General features: G+C 34.8%; 1 protein-coding gene across 7 annotated transcripts in view; it reads right to left on the bottom strand.

Annotated features, from left to right (window-relative positions):
* Lclat1 (lysocardiolipin acyltransferase 1) overlaps positions 1-20,665 on the bottom strand; it is a 182,158-nt gene that overhangs the window by 114,831 nt on the left and 46,662 nt on the right. For all 7 annotated transcript variants that reach the window (XM_058578444.1, XM_046441570.2, XM_046441575.2 and 4 more), the window contains one exon: positions 16,376-16,470. The gene's annotated coding sequence lies outside the window, so the exon portion shown is untranslated. The remainder of the gene's footprint in view (positions 1-16,375; positions 16,471-20,665) is intronic.

Raw genomic sequence — 20,665 nt, 5'->3', positions numbered from 1 at the left:
TAATAATACCCAGCCTACATGATAAATTTTCCAGTCATACTGTAGAAAGAGGTTCCAAGGGATTAGGCTCCATAGGTGTAGATTGGGGTATGCTTTCTTTAAATTTAGATTCTCGCCCCATGCTAAAACTAAATATTCAAGGACATGAATTTAATGGGCTACTGGATACAGGTGCAGACCTTAGCATCATCTCTCGTCAAGAATGGCCAAAACATTGGCCATTACAACAAGCCACTCAAACGCTTAGAGGCCTAGGAGTGGCAACTAATCCCCATAGAAGTGCAATGGTATTAGATTGGAAGGATCCTGAAGGATGTGAAGGAACTATACAGCCATATGTATTGGATCATCTTCCTGTAAATTTATGGGGACGAGATGTCCTAGATCAATTAGGTTTGACATTAACAAATAACATCAACCAAAATGCACCCACTATTATGACTAGACAAGGTTTTAGGAAAGGAAAAAGATTAGAAAAACAAGAACAAGGTATAGCAGCACCAATACAAATAGATCAAGGAACAGACAGACATGGGTTGGATTTTCAGAAAGGGCCACTGAGACAATAAAAATTACTTGGAAATCAGAAAGACCAGTATGGGTTCCTCAGTGGCCCCTGACTAAAGAAAAGATACAAGCAGCCCATGACCTGGTCAAACAACAATTAGCAGAAGGACATATACAACCTTCTGTATCTCCCCATAATACTCCCATTTTTGTCATCAAAAAGAAATCTGGTAAATGGAGATTATTGCAAGATTTAAGAGCCATTAATAATGAGATGGTTATTATGGGACCTGCTCAATCAGGGATTCCTCAGTTGTCTGCTTTGCCAAAAACCTGGTATGTTTTAGTTATAGATATTAAAGATTGTTTTTTTTCAATTCCAATTCATCCTGAGGATAGTCCACGTTTTGCATTTACTATCCCTGCACTGAATCATGAAGGTCCTGATCAGAGATATGAATGGAAAGTACTCCCTCAAGGGATGGCTAACAGCCCAACTATGTGTCAAATTTATGTTAACAAAGTAATCCAGCCACTTAGAAATCAAAATCCTGAACTACAAATATTTCACTATATGGATGATGTATTATTAGCACACAAAGATAAAAACACATTGCTAGAATGTTATGCCACACTTACAAACTTATTAAAAAATTATAATCTAGAGATAGCAATAGATAAAGTACAATTAAATTTTCCAATTAATTATTTAGGAGTTCTATTATCCTCAACCATGGTCCGTCCACCAAAAATTCAAATACGAGTAGATCAACTCAAATCACTTAATGACTTTCAAAAGTTATTAGGAGACATAAATTGGATAAGGCCTTATTTAGGTATACCAACAGGAGAGTTGGGACCTTTATTTGATATCCTAAAAGGTCCATCAGATCCAAATTCACCCCGAATGTTAACGCCTGAAGCAAGAAAGGCATTAAAAATCATTGAAACATATATGGAAAATATGCATTTGGATAGAATTGATATAAGTTTGCCTTTATTATTTATTGTACTACCAACAAAAAATATTCCTACAGGAGTATTTTGGCAAGAAGGTCCATTATTATGGATACATTTATCTTATTCTCCTAACACTATTCTTACTAGGTATCCTGAGGCTGTAGGACAATTAATACTCAAAGGAATAAAAGCAGCAAAGGGAGTGTTTGGAATTTCTCCCAATAAAATTATTACTCCATATACTATGAATCAAATTGATGAGTTAGCTAATGAGTTAAATACTTGGGCAATAATCATGTGCAAATCTAATGTTTCATTTGATAACCACTTAGCATCTAATCCTTTATTGTCTTTTTGGTCATCGCATCCTGTAATTTTTCCAAAAATGACAAGAAAAACACCTATCATGAATGCTCCAAATATATTCACTGATGGGTCAAATAATGGTACAGCAGCAGTATTACCCCTGATCAAACTTTTACATTTTTAGTACCCAAACAATCAGCTCAAAAGGTAGAGCTTAATGCAGTTTTACAAGCTTTTGTGATGTTTAAAGATTCTGTATTTGATTTATTTTCTGATAGTCAGTATGTAGTTAATGCTATAGTATCTCTTGAAGATGCTGGTAGGATTTCCCCTTCTTCTACTGTTTTCTCTTTGCTTTCCACTATACAAAGTCTAATCTGGGACAGAAAAGATCCATTCTTTATAGGACATATCAGGGCACATACAGGATTGCCTGGAGCCCTTAGTTTGGGTAATGATTTAGCAGATAAGACTACACATGACATACATATTTTCTCTACACTAGAAGAAGCTATAAATTTTCATAAAAAGTTCCATGTCAATGCTAATACTTTACAAAAGCGTTTTAAAATAACTAAGAAACAAGCTAGACAAATAATAAAACAATGTCAAAATTGTGTGACCTTTTTACCACAAGTTAATCTTGGAGTCAATCCTAGAGGATTGATACCTAACCATATTTGGCAGATGGACGTCACACACTTGCCAGAATTTGGAAAATTAAAATATTTGCATGTTACAGTTGATACTTCTTCTGGATTTTTGATGGGCTCCCTTCATGCCGGAGAAAAAACTAAAGATGTTATAGCTCATTGCTTACAAAATTTTGCCACTGTGGGTGTTCCAAAACAGTTAAAAACAGATAATGCCCCTGGTTATACTTCTACCTCTTTTAAACAATTTTGCTCATCATTTGGCATTACTCATATAACAGGAATCCCATACAATCCACAGGGACAAGGCATAGTTGAAAGAGCTCATCAAACTATTAAAATGTACTTATTAAAGCAAAAAGAAGGAATTGGGAAGGGGTATATATTCCCCAAAGATAAACTTAAAATAACCCTTTTTACTCTAAACTTTTTAAATTTGGATTCCTCAGGACTTAGTGCTGCGGAAAGGCATATGTGTCCAAAAAATGTACATAAGCCCAAGGTACTTTGGAAGGATATTCTAACAGGACAATGGAAAGGTCCTGACCCAGTAATTGTCTGGAGTCGGGGGTCTGTTTGTGTGTTTCCGCAGAGGAGCCAATCAGCTAGATGTTGCTGGGGCCGAGGAGCCAATCATCAGCCGGCAGCTGGAAGTTTGCTGGCAGCTGGAAGTTTGCTGGGGCCCCTTCGGCTGTGGCTCTCAACACAACTCACAATAGCTAAACTGTGGAACCAACCTAGATGCCCATCAATAGATGAATGGATAAAAAAAAAAAGTGGCATATATGCAGCAATAAAAGAGAAAAAAATCATGGAATTTGCAGGTATATGGAGGGAGTTAGAGAAGATAATGCTAAGTGAAGTTAGCCAATCCCAAAAAAACCAAATGCAGAATGTTTTCTTTGATATAAGGAGGCTGATTCATAGTGGGATAGGGAGCAGGAGCATGGGAGGAATAGACGAACTCTAGATAGGGCAGAGGGATTGGAGGGGAAGGGACTGGGCATGGGGTTATTAATTACGGTGAAATACCATGTGTTGAGAGCCATAGCCGAAGGGGCCCCATCAAACTTCCAGCTGCCAGCAAACCTCCAGCTGCCAGCAAACCTCCAGCTGCCAGCTGATGATTGGCTCACAACGGCCCCAGCAAACTTCTAGCTGCCAACTGATTGGCTCCTCTGCGGTGATGCTCATTGGGCTGTTTCCCCGCCCTTTCAGACCATGGAGCTGCTCATTGGGGGACTTTTTTTGGCTCTGCCCACGCGACCCAGCCAATTGGCCTCAAGAGCAGGAGGAATGGGGGAGGTTGAGAGGCTTGTGGGAAGCCGGTGGTGGCAGTTAGGCTCTGAGGGTTTTTCTGAGGAGCTGTGTGGAGTGGTGTGTGTGTTCTGAGGAGCTGTGTGGAGTGGTGTGTGTGTTCTAAAAATAAAGTTCCTTTCTTTTGACAAGTGGCTCCTGAATTGTGCCCAGCCAGACTGCGGCAATGATGATCATTATTAAAATCTATTCTTAACATGGCACAAGGTAGATAACCCATAGATGTATTTGAGGGTTTGGTCCCCTAGAATTAACTGTAATGTTAAGTTATGTACATCTACTTTCCTGAAAAAAGAAGGCCTTTTATCAGAGGGGTCTATAACTCAAGAGTTAATATACTGTTTCTACCAGGCATGACAGCACACACCTCTAATCCCAGCTACTCAGAAGGCTGAGACAGGAGAGAGCCTAAATTTAAGACCACTGGAGCCTAAATTTAAGTCAACTTAACTTAGTGAGACCCTGTCTCAGAATTAAATGAAGAGGGGTGTGCTGGGGATGTAGCTCAGTGCAGGACAGGGGTGGGAGATACAGAAACTATTGCTTTAGAAAAACAATTCAACATCAGCCTAAAATAGTCTTCTGGAGTCATTTTTAAAACTCTCATGAAACTACTGTGTAATTTTTATTCATGAAACCGATTTATCAACTTAATAATTAATAAGTATCAACTTAATGAGGTAGAACCAAAGACAAATAATATACAGTCACCATTCTAGATAATAACTATAAGTTATAAAGTTAAAAACCCAAAACATAATGAAGAAAAGGTAGAAATAAGTGATCTGTTACTTAAAATAATTACAGAATACATTATTACATTGTGTTTTATCTGAGATTTCATAATTATTATTTAATACCTCATAAAGGAAATCAAACAATTTTTAATTCAAAACACTTTTTTTCTGGCTTATTCTGAAAGATTGTGATTGGGTTTCACTTCTTGTACAAAAGTGTATTTTGTTCAAATAACAGGGTTAATATCTGAAACATCTGCTTTGCTATTAAAACATTACTTCTGTGATCCATTTTTTCCACAGACTAGCAAAAATCAAAATAAATAACAGATGGAGACTGACCCTAGAACTCTCTTCATGTATTTTAAAATATTTCATGTAGCATGTTCTTACCATTAAAAAATAAAAACATAAATGGAGAAATTAACATGAATGTCAATAAAAATAATTCGTTTGGTAACAAAAGCTCATGATGCCTTAATAAAAAGGCAGCTGATATTCATAAGATTTTTTTAAAATTCTTTATAAGATCTACGAACCTAAGTATGTTATTTGATGAAGCAAAGAAGGCAGTTTTCAGAATAGTAGGATGTAACCATTAAAATATTATGAGAGACATCTCTGAAAATTCAATTTAAAAAGCACACTGCCTATAAAATCATCTATCATAGAAATTCATAGTTCAAAGAGGCATTAGAGATAGTGGTTTGAAAATCTTTTGGGCCATGGAATCCTTTCTTCAATAATTCCACCATGAAGACTCATAAAACAAATAAAAACATCAGATTTAATTCAGAACTGCCCCTTTACACTAGACCTTACTCCTCATATCTGCCCGACCTCTCCTCATTAGGGGGTGTTAACATCATTTAAAACTAGCAGCCCAGACAAAGTCTTGGCATTCTAGATGAGTTAATAGAGATCCTGGATTCCCTGCTAATAGTTTCTTTTCCTTTCCTTTTTATTAAGACAATCTCTTGATAGTTTGTTTACTTATAGAATCTCCATTTAAAGTTGGTCACAAAGGCTTTTTCTGCATCTATTGAGATAATCATGTGATTCTTGCCTTTAAGTCTACTGATGTAATAAATTGCGTTTATTAATTTCCAGTATGTTGAATCAATCTTGCATTCCTGGTATGAATCCCACTTTATCGTTGTGCACTATCTTTTTAATGTTTTTGTATGCAATTTGCTAGTATCTAGGTTAAGAATTTTTGCATCTATGTTCATCAGGGATATTGGTCTGAAATTTTCTTTCCTTGATATGTCTTTGTTTGGTTTTGGTATAAAGGTGATACTAGCTTCATAGAAAGAGTTTGGAAGGGTTCCCTCCTTTTCTATTTCATGGAATAACTTGAGGAGGATTGGTGATAATTCTGTGAAGGTCTGATAGAACTCTGATGAGAATATGCCTGGTCCTGGGCTGTTCTTTCTTGGAGGCTTTTGATGGCATCTTCAATTTCAAATTACTTGAAACTGATCTGTTTAAATTTTCTGATTCAATTTGGGTAGGTCATATGTCTTTCAAAATTTGTGAATGTCTACATGGACATCATTATCCAAAGTACATGTATGAAGACTTGAAGTGGGTGTCAACATACTTTATATAAACTGAGATATGAAAAAATATGGTATATATGTATAATAAGAATTGTAATGTAAAAAAAACAAAGTACAAAAAAAAAACAAAAAACAAAGTACATGTATAAAGGCATGAATTGGCGTGAACATATTCTATATATGAAGATATGAAAAATTGTATTCTATATGTGTAGTAAGAATTGTATGCATTCCACTGTCGTGTATTTAAAAAAGTAAAATCAATAAAACTAAAAAAAAGAAGACTTCGTATTTGACTAGATTTTCTATTTTATTCAAAATTGTTTTTAATTACTGTCTATATTTCAGCAGTATTCATTGTGATATTTCCTTTTTTAATTCGAATTTTAGTACTTCAAAGTTTTCTCCCTCTCTTCATTAGTTTGGCTAAGGGATTTATCAATTTTATTAACTTTTTTTGTTCTCAATTTCTTGGATTCTTTTGTTTCAATTTCAACTTTGATTTTAAATTATTTCCTGTCTTCTACTGCTTTTGGTGTTGATTTATTCTTCTATTTCCAGGATTTTGAGATGTAATGTTGGGTTATTTATTTATTGACTTACTATTCTTTTAAGGAATGAACTCAATGGAATGACCTTTCCTCTTAACACTGTCTTAGCATCCATTTATGCTCAAAACACACAAAAAAAACTAGGGTCAGTAGGAACATACCTCAACATTGTAAAAACTGTATATGCTAAACCCCAGGCCAACATGATTCTAAATGGAGAAAAACTGGAACAAGACAGGGATGCCATTTTTCACCATTTCTACTCAACACAGTCCTGGAAACTCTAGCAAGAACAATTAGAATAAAAAAATTAAAGGGATTCAAATAGGAAAAGAAGAACTCAAACTATCTCTATTTACCAATGACATGATTCAATATTTAGAAGACCCAAGAACTCATCAATGAATTCAGCAAAATAGCAGGATATAAAATTAACCACCATAAATCAATTCCATTCCTATATATCAGTGATGAATCAACTGAAAGAGAAATTAGGAAAACTAGTCCATTCACAATACCCTCAGAAGAAAAAAAAATATTGGGGAATCAATCTAACAAAAGAGGTGAAACACCTCTACAATGAAAACTACAGACCACTAAAGAAAATTTTTGATGAAGACCTTAGAAGATGGAAAGACCTCCCATGCTCTTGGACAGACAGAATTAATATTGTCAAAATACCATACAACCAAAAAGCATTATACAGATACATTAATACAATTCCTATTAAAGTCCAAAATGACATTCTTCATAGAACTAGAAAAAAGCAATCATAAATTCATTTGGAAAAATAAGAAACCCAGAATAGACAAAACAATTCTTAGCAAGAAGAGTGAAGCAGGAGGCATCACAATACCAGACCTTAAAACATATACAGAGCCATAGTAACAAAAATGGCATAGTAATGCCATCAAAACAGACATGTAGACCAATGGTATAGAATAGAAGACAGGAAGACAAACCCACATAAATACAGTTATCTGATACTAAAAAAGGGCCAAAACCATTCACTGGAGAAAGGACAGCCTATTCAACAAATGGTGCTGGGAAAATTGGAAATTTGCATGTAACAAAGTGAAATTAAACTCAGAGTAGTAAAGCATGCCTGGATTTAATTGCCAGTTTTAGAGAAAAAAAATGAAAAGTTTTGTTTTTGATTTGGCTTTTATTTGAGTGATTCCTCAGGGCTGAGCAGGGAGAGATGAGAACTGGACAGAGGACAGTATGTGTGATATCTCCTGTCCCTGAGGTGGGCAGGTCTTTGTTAGGTCCAAGGAATTGAAATAAGATCCAGATTAGAGTTTTTATTATAATATACCAACTGCAGAGTGTTACAATAAGAACATATTCTCTCTATAGCCCTGTAGAGGGAGGATACTAGGTTTTTTAGTTAACCCTAGTCCACTGTATTTGCATATCACACATTACATACAATGTATAAATCACTCTCCTTTGACTCTTGCAGCAACCTAAAGGTAAAAATATCACAGAAAGATGGGAACTTTACAGTGAAAAAATGAGTCTGCACACAAGGTCACAAAGCCAGAAAGTAAGAGTTCCAGAGTTAACATGTGAAGGTACAGGACATCCTCCAGGGTTACCACACAAGTCTCTGCACATCCATCAACCACCACTACCCTAAAAAAGACCCTAAGAAACTGCATGAACTGAGAGTCTGTGTGCCAGGGCAGTCAGGATGAGGGCACAGGTGCTGGTACCACCTTGAAGACTTCCCTTGGCCCTCATATTCATCAGAGTGGCCCCAACATCTAATCTACAGCTAGAGACAAGGTATAACTGCCTCTTTTAAAAGAAAATCGTTTTCATATAAATTTTAGAAAAACCATGACACAAAAGTTTTATGCCTACTGACTGCTCAGAGTAGTTCTCTAGGATTCAAGCTCTGCCAATAACCATGGGTGTGTGATGCCAAGAACAGAATCCCAAGCCATTCCATATGCCTCCTCTACCCTTTCACAGCCACCTTAACTTTCTTTACCAAAGAAATGAAAAGGTTTGGTCTAAATCAGCGGCTCTCAAAGGGACAGCATACCCACTGGAAACATATTATGGCTTTTTCTTCTTCATCTTTTTTCCTTTTAGCATAATCATACCCTGCATTGTATTTTTTAATTATTTTCCTTTTATTTCTCCATATTTCAGTTAGAAAGTCTACACTAAGTTAGAAAATATTGACTCATTTTAATTATGGGGCAAAAAATTTCATTAATTAGGAATTTCATTTCAGGATTCTTCAGGAGAACATTGGAAATATTTATTATAAAAGGGGGACTTTGGGTTACACAGAATTAAGAACAGAATAGATGATTTCAAAGCTTCCTTCCAATTTTTTTAACTAATTCTATGAATATTCTGAACACTAATATTGAGACAAAGAATACTGCTAAAGACGGTCTACATGAGAATTTGTGGGCAAGAAGAAAAAATTAAAAATCTGTTTCTGCACTTGATTAAATAATTAAATTTGTAGAAAAGCAATTATATTCTACTGTTTCAGATGCTATATATCAGAACATTGTGTGGTTTATTTTTAAGAAAAGGATCAAAATATCAAAAAGAAAACCAATCTTACAGTAAGGGCTTTTAAGTTCAAAAGGAAGCCCTGGAGTCGGCAAAGAGTCACCCCCAATCATCAAATCCCAAAATGACATTTATGAAATGGTCATAATATGAAATAAACACCAAGATAAAATGAACTAGATTTAGTGTAGGCCTCTCTACCTCAAAACAGAAATCGATGACATATTTCCAAAAGAAATTATCAAAAACTATTAAAACAGAAAGGTGATGCTGAGGATCAACCTTCTCATGGAGAAGTGTGGAATAGGGTTCCAGATATCAAGAGGACATGATATTCCTTTACCAAGCCATTCCAAAAATTACTACAGACAATATTATTTATAATACTTTTTAAAAATTGATTAAATGCTTACTGTAGGCCAGGTCCCTAAAGATACATATTTGATGTGTGTGTGTATATATGTGTGAGTATGTATTTATAAAGACTAACACATATATACATGAGTGTATATCAAAAAATTTAATTTTCACAAAATCCTTCAAGATAGATGTCCACTTATGAGGAACATGAGGTTTTTAAAACATTAAGTAATAAGGATTTCCAGAGATCAGAACCATGTGGAACAAAGTCTTTAAAAAGTAGCCTAAAAACCTGAGTTAGGGGAAAATAGAATTGTCAAAGATTATGTAAACTTGACTCTAAAAGAGACCAACTAAGATTCACCTGCCAAAAGAATCCAGCGAAGATTTACCTACCAACATAATATTATATATGAAACTGTTTTTTAACTACCTGTTTCCTCTAAATGCTAAGCACTTCCAACATTATCCTACTGATATTTCCCATATTTTATCTTATTTGACAAATACTTTAAGATATTCATCTGATTTGACAGTCCCCATTAATCCAGTCTATGAAGGAAGAAATGGAAAACAGACCAGTGGTTGCTGAGGAACAGGAAGAAGATGCATCTATAAAAGGACAGCGCAAGGGAATTTTCTGGAGTGAAGGAACTGTTCCATATGGTGACTATGGGTTACAAAAATCCATACATATCCGCACATTCACAGGTATACACCAAAAGACAAGTCAGCTGCATTCCTGAATAGCATGATTTAAACATGTCTGAAAAAGAATATTTCTCCCGGACTTTATTTTCATTCAATGAGAGAGAGTATACTTTCAATTCATAAAATAAAATGACCTTGGGAGAACATCATGTCCTTTGCTACTTCAGTTTTTAATACAGATTCCAATGAAACGTTGTAAATTATCTTTTTAAATATATTAATAGGCTATGTTGGTATATTAATATTAAAAAAAAAAGTTACTATAACAAAGTTGGAAAAATCTATGAAAGTTACTACATTCCAGATTTGTTTATAAGAGCCACAACATGAAAGTCTACATTAAGTAATTTATTAAGTCTCCACTCAGTAAGTAAACAGAAAATTCACTAAGTATTGATCTCCATAATACGCTAGATATTACTGTGTTCTTTTTAAACTGTCTTATTTCATTAAGCAATTTACCATGCCCAGAAAGAAGGTATCTTTCCAATTTTACAAAGAAAAAAACACAGAGTTCAGCAAGTTAAACAAGTAGCCCACTGGTGCTGGAATAAAGTAGTGAAACCAAGAAAGCCAGACATTTAAAATAAGAGAGAGTTATTGTGTGCCCAGAAAATAAAAATATATAAATTCACAACATGTTAAAATTTTAAATGAAATTAACAAAGTCAATGCAAAAACACTGATTTTTCATTTCTACAAACAGACCAGTATCAAGTATTAGGTAGGTGATATAAAATGCTTCTAACCAGGAAGTCTAAGATAATGCTAGCAAACCAGTTTCATGAACTAGACTTAACCAGCAATGAAGAAAGTAAGCTCTTCAGTATTTCATACTACCAAGAACTGAAAACATCTAGGATTTTAAGCCAATAACATAACTTATTAGTGATGTTCACCTAATAAGCAGTAATTCAAGGGTAAAGTATCTGTGATATTATGGTATATATTTTTTAGGTTTTACCCATGGTTCCTGGCTCATAACTAACTCCCTCCTGAATGCAAGCCATAGAAACTAGTATCTCTCTTCCTCAAATCAAGTCTCAGAAGTCTAATTGTGCCCCAACCTACTGCCTTGGAACTGGCCATAAAGAAATTCTCTGACCTACCATTCTCCACAGTAGGTCATAGGAGCCTCCTATTTTCAAAGGAAGAAAGAACACTGCAGCAAGAAGACATGAATCTGAATTAAGACTTGCTGGGTTTCCCTATCCAGACTATTAATAATCATGTCTATGAAACTAAGTCTGCACAAAAATTCCAAAAGACAGGGTTCAAAGAGCTTCTGGACACCTGAATAACTGGAGGTTCCTGAAGGATGGTACATCCTAAGAGAGCATGAAAACTCCATAGAACTTCCACATACCTCACCCTATACACCTCTGCATCTGTATCCTTTTTGATACCCATTATAATAAAACAAGTTAACTGAATCCAAGGAGAGAGTTGTGGGAATCCCAATTTGTAGATGCTTGGTCATAAGCACAGGTAAAACAACTCAGAGCTTGCACCTGGCATTTGAAGTGGGGGTGTTGGGTTTACATTAAGTCCTAAAGACTGAGCCCTCAACCTGTGGGATCTGATGCTGTTGGGTTTACATTAAATCTTAAAGACTGAGTCCTCAACCTGTAGGATCTGATGCTATCTCCAGATACAGAGTGTTACAACTGTAGATTAGAAGACATCCAGTTGGTGCCTGCTACCAGATTGCTTGCTTGCTTGCTTGCTGGTGGAGAGAAATTCCCATACCTTTTGGGGTCACAGAAGTCTTCTGTTGAGAGTTGTAGTGTGAAAACAGAGGGGGGGAAAAAACAGATTTTCTGATACCGGTATCTCTCTGTAACTTTAAATTTCTTAAGGAATCCAAATTCCTACTCCTAGAACTCAAGGTGTTTCAGGGTCTTGAGTAGGTGGAATTTCCCACCTACTCAGCTTCCTAACAACTGAAGTCTTCCTGTGTCCAAGTTCAACTGATATCTCCTCCTGTCTAAGCATTTGCTCATATACCCACTCCACTCCACTCCACCTAAGGAAAGTCAAGGCACCCTACAAGACCAGCTTGATTCTCAGCCTCTACTGTAACCCTTCCCACAGTACTAGTTCAGATCAGTTTCCTTCTTTCCCTGGAACTCCTGTAAGACTTATTTTCCATTCATCGTTATTGTATTGAGTTGATATCTAACCCACTGTTTTTTCCTGTGTCTTATTTTTTTTAGGACAAGAACCTGTGTCATCTACTGTATCAACCACAGCATTTCACACCTAATGGATAGCCAGAAAATAAATAAAAATATGTGTGTGTGTATACACATTTATATATATTTTTACACATGCCCATAGATGAAAATAATTAACAAGGTAACATTGTTTTTAAATTTTGGTGTGCATTTTACACTTACAACATACTTATATATATATATATATATATATACACACACACACACAAAATATATATATACACACACACATATATATACATATATATACATATATAAACATATGTATTTAAGTTTTATGTTACAAATTACTTTAAGATGATACTTAAACATATGAATATGATATATATATATAATATAAATATCAAATACATGCTCAATCCAGGCACAGCATTAGTCCCAACCTCCCCACCCCCATTTTTTAAAAATTAAAGCCTAAATGATAGTTTATAGGCACAGAAAATCCAATGGCACATTCCTCTATTTCCTTTTGCTACCTCTCATTTAAATTACAAAAAGTTTATTTGTTAATATTTGGCCATATACATTTCTCCCTGAAAGTCTAGGCATACCTTCTACAACATTCAAAATTTGCTGAATACCACCACAATGCAATTAACAAGCTGAAATTGAGGCATAGATGGCCTAACCAATAAGCACTCACCATAAACAAAAAGTATTCACACTGAGAAAATGAAGAATACATCTATAAATATAAATATAAGCTAGTACTAAGGCCATCTCCTAAGCTAAAACAACAAAAGTCCAATAGGTTATCCATGCACACACTACTACTGTGCATAATCATTAAGATTTAAAAAATAGATAAAATCATGAGATCACCTAGTTTAACGAAGCAATACAACACAGTGGTTAGCAGCACAGGCTCTACAGCCAAACTAAATAGTCTTGAACTAACTCCATTACTAACTATATTACGTTAAAAGCAAGTAACTTAACCTCACTATGGCTCCATCAGTAATAACAGCATTTACCTTAAAGGTTATTATTAGTATTAAGAAAACTAACATATGTAAAGGGCTTAAAAGAATGTTTCACATATGGTAAATACTGAATAACTATATTACTGCACACAGCACAAATAAAGTTATTGTTTTCAATTAATTAATCAAATATATACTTCATCCATAGTCAAATAGGAGGTACTATGTTTACAGATATACTTAGCTTTATTAGATATACACTATGTTTCCTATTTTATTAGATTAGTTCCTTGCCCATAAGAACCACGCCTTCTCTCTCTCATTTAGGACTCTCTACAACAGTACTATCTAGGGGAAATATAACATGATTTCAAATCTAATAGCCACATTTAAAAAGAATAAAGAATATACTTAACCCAATATATGTAAAATATTATAATTTCAAAATGTAAAATGATAAAAATAATAATTAACAGGATTACACTGTTTTCATATTAAGTTTTCAAAATTTGGTGTATATTTTACACTTACAACATATCTCAATTTGTACTAGCCACATCATAAATGCTTACTGTTTAAACTACATGTTTAAACCTATAAAATCTTCATACTGTGTTAAAATACTTTTGTTCACAAGAAGTATCAAGAATAAGTTCATTATAATTTATGATTTTAAAATCTTAGATTTCTCCAACAGAAAGTACTTTTAGGGCCTAGTTTCTTGAAGCTCTTTATTTCATAAAGAACCCCAGAGAGGTAACCTAAACTTATCATCAGTAGGGGTTCTGGGAGACTCTCTGTTTTGAATCCAAGGCCCTCCTATGATGAAATTTATTCGTCTTCAACATCAAGACAGCCCCGACATTAGCTGAGCCTGTGGTCAGACTGTTCAGGACTGAATCCCAGTTCAACCACTTAATAACTGAAGCTTCCAAACTGTTTCCTTTTCAGTTGGAAAAATAGGAGTGATAATAGCATTACCTACAAATCAAGGGGGTGTTGTGAAGTCTGATGAGTTGATATATATAAAGCATTTGGAACAGCAATTGGTGCCTTGTACACATATTTTATAAATATTGGTGATTATTAGTTATTAAAAGCAGACTGATACAGCTATATTAAGATGCATCTGTTTGGATTTAGACACAAATACTTCATTTTATATGTAAGATTACATCCAGCTTTTTGCAATATGTTTTCAAAAACAATGTGGATTGTTTGTGTACAAGCAGCCCGAGTTCTGACTGGCTCTCTTCAGGCCAGGCTGAAGCCACTGCATCTTGTCTATGTGTTAAGAAGTTGTGAAACAGCACTACTTCTACTTGAAATGGAAATTTGTCCCTTTCTTCCTCATTAGGTCTAGGAAGATAAAGAAGATAAAACTAAATTTGCTTTTGTTTTACTCAGACCATGGGAGTTGTATTCTCTGCAAAAGGGAGAAAATGGCTACCAGAACCACCTCTAAAATAAAAATCTAATCAGGAGTGGTGGTGCACTCCTGTAATCTCAGCAGCTGGGGAGGCTGAGACAGGGGGATCTCGAGTTCAAAGCCAGCCTCAGTAAAAAGCATGGGCACTAAGCAACTCAGTGAGACCCTGTCTCTAATTAGAAAATACAAAAAAAAAAATTGGCCTGGGATGTGGCTCAGTGGTCTGAGTTCATACCATAGATAGATAGATAGATAGACAGACAGACAGACAGACAAACAAGAATAAAATAATGAAAAAATCTGTTTTTAACCAGATTAAGACACTTGCCAAAGTCACAGAGTAAGGTAGTAGCAGAGATAGAACTAAATTTATAGTCTAAGTGTTCTGGACTCCACAGTAGGGTGAGATCATTTGATAACATACCATCAGTACAAGACTGGTCCAGTGACAAATTTGATTACAGATGGAGAAAAACCAATTTGATTTTTACTCAATACAATATAAATTTAGTGTCAATAATCTTAAACAGAGTAACAGGTTCTAAAGAATTGCTTAGGGTCAAGGAGAAATTGCCTTTAATGAGCTTCATTTGTTAATTCCTTAAGGAAAAAACGGTAATGGTACTAGAAGAAGATAGAAGACAGAATTCAAGATTGCTGAGAACCTAATATAATCCTTGCACTGAATGCTACATAACTCTGGACCCTAAGACCCTTTCTAGCTCTAAAATTCTTGGTATCTAGATAAAGGAATCTAAACTCACATAGCCAAAGTGGGCGGGATCTAGATACAAAAGACTTAAGGGATGCTAAAAATCACTACTACCAAAGGAAAAAAAGATAATATCTAGGAGTCAGAATCTGAAAAGGCAGGATCCATAGAGATATCTTAAAACAGCCAAGTTGTTTTGAATATAATCATTAAAAAAGAAAACAGAAAGCAAGCATAATTCCAAGGTCAATGCTATCAGGCAACTGCATGTTAGTGAGGGATATGCTGCAGAGTCAGCAAAATCTCAGTCCCAAATTAATCATTACTGAGCATGAAGCCAACATTATCTTTTCCCCCAAGTTACAAATGGATAAGAATCCAGGGTTAGTTTAGCAGCAAGCTACAGACTACACATACTTGACCAGATTTTAACAGTGGAGAATATAAAAATTTACCAAGTACTCTGATATACATTTACTAATATTCATAATGACTAATGCGTTTCACAATCTCCAGGCCTAACTGGGACATAATTTATGTGATTTTTCTGTAGTACTACAATTCTGTAGTACTACAATTCTAATGAGAGCAATAAGAAAAAAGTGTTTTCCATGAAGGTGATGCTGAAGACCTCTAAAGCCTTGATGGTTTTCTTTTAAACAGGTTTACTGATATATGATTCAAAGACCATAAAACCTATTCATTTAAAGTGTCTAATTCAATGGTATGATTTTTGTTACATTCAGAGTAGTACAAACATCCCAAAGTCGATTTAGAGCACTCGCATCCTTCACCTTAGTGTGGGAATGCTTGTAGTCACTCTACCTCAGAAGTTCTTTCTCTAGGCAGCCACAAGGTTTTTTACTCACCTGGTTTAGGTCTTGGCCCAAAAGTCACTTTCTCAGAAAGGTCTTCCCTGGCCAGGTGCGGTGGTATACTCCTGTAATCCCAGTTACTCAGGAGGCTAAGGCAGAAGAATTATGAGTTTGAGAACAGCATGGATAACTGGGGAGAGACTGTCTTAAAATATAAAATTTTTAAAAAATGGTTAGGGATGTAGCTCAGTGGCAGAACACCCCTATGCTCCAATCCAAAGTATCACAAAAAAATATATAAAAATAAAAAATGTTAAAAGCATTCCCTGATTGTGATGTAAAAATGGTAACACCAACCTGTATCACACACTTCAAGCACCAACCACATGGCCTGTTGCCCTTCCACCCATCACCCCACCTTATTTCTCCAGACAGTGATCACATTCAACATTCCAAATGCTTTATTTATTTTCTATAAACTCCTAAGAGGCAAAGCTTTTTGTCTGTTTTATTCAATACTATACCACTCCCCCCCCACCCCCTCAGGCCAATCACATCACTCTTGTAAAAGCTTAGTATCTGTGGAAAGGAGAAAGGAGGAAGGAGAGAAAAAGATGGCTTCACTATTACAAAGGACACTATCTTCAATTTACCTTTTAAATTATGAAGTTTCTATAACTTTTCATCTTTATATAAGAAAGCCAAATCAGAAAAATTAAAACAAATGAAGTTAACCAAGTTTGAACCACTGCAGACATCTATGCTTTAAAGATTTGTTTCCAATTTTTCATTCCTTCTATCTCCACAGTGTTTTAGTTTTGTTCCATCATTCAAAGGCCCACTGTCTATGTGAGAAAGGCAAGCTACATGCATACCGTCTTTTATTTCTGCCATTTTAGTTTTTTAAAAAGTGAATAGCAAATACTATGTCATATCATATAATTGTTAAAAAATGATAATCTAAAAAAGGAGAATAGTAAACTACCTGCTAGAAGAAACTATGTTAACTCAAGTAAGCGTAACTAAGATAATGGCTAACACACTACTTTACTTTTTGCATATGTTGATATTCATAGGGTGGTGAGGATGGCATAGGTTCACAGGACAACTCTCCACCCTCTGACCTTCAACATATGATTAAAATAAGTCAAAACTTAACAACAGTATTCCATAAAAGTGACGTCTCACTTTTATGGAATACTGTTGTTAAGTCTGGCTACATTTTGGGAAATACTAAGAGAAGATAAAGTTGGTTAGGTCAATGGTTTCCAAATACTAAGCTGAAGATCATTTCCCAACTTGTATCAAAATTTTTACTAGTCCACAATGAAATGAGAAAAATAAATACAAGTTTTAACTTGTTAATAATGCTAAATTATTATATTATGTATTTATAATCCAATTCTTCTATTATTTACATGTAACATCATAAAAAATATTTTTAAATGTGTCAGTTAAGGCTGTTAGCCATTTTTTCTAAGATAATGTCCTTTCCTGAATACTAATGAATTCAGTATTTATCCCATAGGCAATAGGAATTTATTTTTACTCTCAAATTTATTATGTGTTTTTAATGCCTTAATATTTTGTAACAAGGCTGCATTGCTTTAGAAATTAGAAAAGACATTCCTAAATAATCATAAGGATTTAAATATAACAAAAGTTGCTTGAGGCCAGGCACGATGGCACGTGCCTGTAATCCCAGTGGCTCGGGAGGCTGAGGTAGGAGGAAAGCAATTTCAAAGCCAGCCTCAACAACATAGTGAGACCCTGTCTCTAAATAAAATATTAAAAGGGCTGGGAATGTGACTAAGTGGTTAAGTGCCCCCTGGGTTCAATCCCCTGCACCAAAAACAAACAAACAAAATACCTTGAAGAGTGGACAAGAAGGCTTACTAGCCCGTGCATATAAACTATATTCAATATATATATGCTTAAAAAACTAAAGAAATTAAATGAATCTAAAATCAAGCCCTTATATAAACATGTAACATAGGGGCTGGGAATGTGGCTCAAGCGGTAGCGCGCTCGCCTGGCATGCGTGCGGCCCGGGTTCGATCCTCAGCACCACATACAAACAAAGATGTTGTGTCCGCCAAAAACTAAAATAATAAATATTAAAAAAAAAAAAAATCCGAGGTAGTAAGATATAAGAAATCTTCACAGTATATATTAAAAAAAAAAAAAAAAACATGTAGCATATATAACAAAACCAAAAAGGGGAGTTTAAGGAGGCAGTTAACAAGCTTAAAAACAATCTGCTCTGGCAGTAATTCAAAAGTTCCTTTTCTAAAATACTGTAACCTAAAAATGGCACAATACTCTATTTTTCTAATTACTTGCTATTGGTTGGAGGGGGAAAAGTCTAACTGCGATTTAAAAAGCAATGAAGAAAAGATTTTTACTAGAGAAATTCAATGTCATCTTCCAAAAAGATGAGATTAAAAATAAGAATTTTATTTGCAATATAGAAGTGTTAAATTTGAACACTAAAAAAACTGAACAGGAAGTATTCATTGGTCAAGGGAAATATGAGTTTATTAAAGTCAGAAAGCTAATTCCTTGCTCTAGTTAAAACATAGCTCTATAAGAAAATCAATTCTTCCATCTTTCTCCCTATGAACCAATAATGGCAAAAACTTTTGAAAAAGATGGCATTGCACAGCACACCTCCTTACCAGTGGAGAGAAAGAAAGCTGTCAGAAAAATTAAAACAGCTCAAACTTCATTTCTGTAGTGTATTGCTTCAATAAGTTCCAAACAATTGTGTAAATGTTAGCCATACATCTTTCCAGTCAGTTTAGAATTATTCAGCTATGGGAGACCAAACCAAATGAAGCCAACCATGCATGGAAAACATCTGCTGATAATTTCTACAGTTAATGGTTTCCAATAGTAGTATATATCTCTTATCATAATGCTTTCCATGGAACAACTTCAAGTATTCATTGGTGAAAGATCAGACTGAAGCTAAGTGGAATTATTATCAAATACCACTACTACCACATAGCAATCTGCTAATATCTGGATAATTTAATTACTCAGGTTCTAAACTTTTTGCTTAAGTTAGAGTTATTGTTTTTTAAAAATTACATACATACACATACACACACACACACACCACTACCACAATAAAATATTTGAAAAGTTATTTCTACAAATAAAGAATTTCAGGGCACTGAAAATTAACCACACATTTGGAAAAATGAAATCATATTTGATAAATAGTTCAATTCAGTTATTTGAAAATGAAATTACTTTTTTAAAAGAATGTCTGGCCAATATGATACTAAATACTATATTCTCCTAAAAATGTGCACATAGTTATGCACTTTTATCATACCAGTTCTATTCGTATTAAAATTTAATGGCTAAGACTTACAGAATGGACAACCAAACTTTAGCTTTCTCCTAAACTTAAAAATCAGAACTGAATTAGGGATTTTATTCTAGACAACAGTTCTTATAATGCTTTTCTAGTGCTATTTTCTTAAAATTATATTAGAATAATGCTGGTTAATGGCACAATCAATATGTATGGAGATGGGGGTTTTATTTTGGCTTTTCTTATGCAGTCTTTATTTGTTCTTTTTAGATATACATGACAATACAGTGTATTTTGACATTATATATATATGGAATACAATACCCTAATTAGGATCCCCTTCTTGTGGTTGTACATGATATGGAGGTTCACTGGTCATGTATTCGTATTTTAACATAGGAAATTATGTCTGATTCATTCTACTGCCTTTCCTATTCCCATCCCCCATTCCTTCCCTTCACCCCCCTTTGTCTAATACAATGAACTTCTATTCTCCCCACTCCCCCCACCTCCGCTCCTTATTGTGTGTTAGCATCCACATATCACAGAGTACATTTTGGTCTTTGGTTCTTTGGGATTGGCTTATTTCACTTAGCATGATAGTCTCCAATTCCATTCATTTACTGGCAAATGCCATAATTTCCTTCTTCTTTATGGTTGAGTAATATTCTATTATGTATATATAACATACCTTTCATTTTTTTAAATCCATTCTAGGTTGGTTCCATAGCTTAGCTATTGTGAATTGAGCTGCTATAAACATTAATGTGGCTGTGTCATTGTAGGGTACTGTTTTAAATCCTCTGGGTATATGCTGAGGAGTGGGATAACTGGGTCAAATGGTGATTCTATTCCAAGTTTTCTGAGGAAACTCCATACTGCTTTCCAGAGTGGTTGCAGCAATTTGCAGTCCCAACAGCAATGTAAGAGTGTGTCCTTTTCCCCACATTCTCGCCAACACTTATTGTTACCTGTATTCTTGATAATTGCTGTTCTGACTGGAGTGAGATGAAATATCA

Source organism: Marmota monax, unplaced genomic scaffold (genome assembly GCF_021218885.2).
Source record: "Marmota monax isolate L192 unplaced genomic scaffold, Marmota_monax_Labrador192_F-V1.1 WCK01_AAM20220418_F8-fsc00010, whole genome shotgun sequence".
NCBI lineage: Eukaryota > Metazoa > Chordata > Mammalia > Rodentia > Sciuridae > Marmota > Marmota monax.
Note: the sequence above shows the minus strand (reverse complement) of the source record. Positions and strands in the feature narration are given on the sequence as shown.